This window comes from Rhipicephalus microplus, chromosome 6, assembly GCF_043290135.1.
Source record: "Rhipicephalus microplus isolate Deutch F79 chromosome 6, USDA_Rmic, whole genome shotgun sequence".
NCBI lineage: Eukaryota > Metazoa > Arthropoda > Arachnida > Ixodida > Ixodidae > Rhipicephalus > Rhipicephalus microplus.
Window position 1 is genome coordinate 84,872,484 of NC_134705.1, and position 1,552 is coordinate 84,874,035.

Sequence of the window (1,552 nt, forward strand, 5' to 3'; positions counted from 1 at the left end):
CCGAGGCTCGGAAGGCTTCCCGCAGGCTACACGTCACCTGGGAAATTTTCGAGGACGGAGGGACCAGCATCACGTGTGACGGAGAGGAAACTCTCACGTCAAAGAAACGACGAAAAGTGGTGAAAACGCTGCGCTTCCGAATGATGCGGGCACGCGATCGCTTCCTTCAAGAAATGCCCAATCAAGGGAAGGCAATGGAATGCGTCGCCGCAGACCCGAGCAGCTCCCACTTCATGCGCTCCGGCAAATTCACCCGCTTTTGCGACTGGCGCTTCATTCACAGGGCACGCCTGAACCTCCTACCTGTGAATGGAGCCAACCCATGGACCACCTCCGCCGACAAACGGTGCCGTGTGTGCGGTTACGCAGTGGAAACGCTGCCACACGTCCTGGGTCACTGCATGCGCCACAGCATGGCCTACACCAGTCGTCACAACAAGATTGTGGCGAGGGTGAAACAAGCCGCCAGCAAGAAGTTCACGGTCACGCATGAGAACAGAGCGGTTGGTACCACCAACCTTCGCCCCGACCTCGTTCTCGCCAGGGGGGAAGAGGCGATCATCGTGGACGTGACCTGCCCCTTTGACAACCGGCTCAAAGCACTCGAGGCAGCCCGACTGGAAAAGGAACGAAAATACGAACCAGTTCGGGACTTCTTGCTCCGCCGCTACCAGAGAGTCACGATCGAAGCAGTCGTCGTCGGCATGCTTGGCTCCTGGGACCCGGCAAATGACAGAGTTTTCAAAAAACTCTGCAGCCGGAGATATCTCCGGTTACTTAAGAAGCTTGCAGTGAGCGAGACCATTGCAGCTTCTCGGGAAGTGTACTGCGCACACGTGGCCATAAAGTGACTGTCACTCGCTGGGCCACGTGCTGACAAAGTCACCCTCCCAAAGACATCGCAAAAATAAGAGGTGATACTACACGACACACGCCCCTTTCACTTTTTCTCCCCTGCTATTTCCTATTTTCACCTTCTCTATACACAGTTCACGATATACCACCTTCTTCCTTTCTGGTTGAAGGAACAAAAAATGAGAACAAGTTTTTCCTTTTCGGTCAGAAATGTTCCTAGCATTTTTGAAAACCTCTGTTCTTATCAGCTTAATATCTGATACGGATCCTATTTGGATCCAAGATATTAAACTTATTTTTGTGATGCGGCGGAGTGCTTGAAGCTTGCTTCACCTCCGCCACGGGTTGGCCCGGTATTGCACTACCTCCGGGATCGGCCCACTCACCCCCTGCGGGGTGAGTTCGACAATAAATTCAATGATAGAAGGAGTGTTCGGATTTACCCATGATACCGGGGTAAACGGCTTGGGTGCGTCGAGTGTCCGAGACGGTGGCGGCACGCCGCCCCGGCTGACGCGGTATTCGCGTGCAGGGAGTGCGCTAGCTGTGTTTACACTTACGATTGCTCTGGGAAAATAAATGTTTCCGTGTGTATTTCATATATGGAGGGTCTCTTTTATTTTGTTATGTTCACACGTACATACTCAAGTTTCTTATTTTTTTTAACGTTCCTACTCATATTAATAAAACTATTGAG

At 51.9% G+C, this 1,552-nt stretch overlaps 1 pseudogene; it reads left to right on the plus strand.

Moving 5' to 3' along the window:
- Window positions 1-1,071: 1,071 nt before the first annotated feature.
- On the plus strand, window positions 1,072-1,242 carry LOC142766334 (U2 spliceosomal RNA; annotated as a pseudogene).
- The last annotated feature ends 310 nt before the right edge of the window (window positions 1,243-1,552 follow it).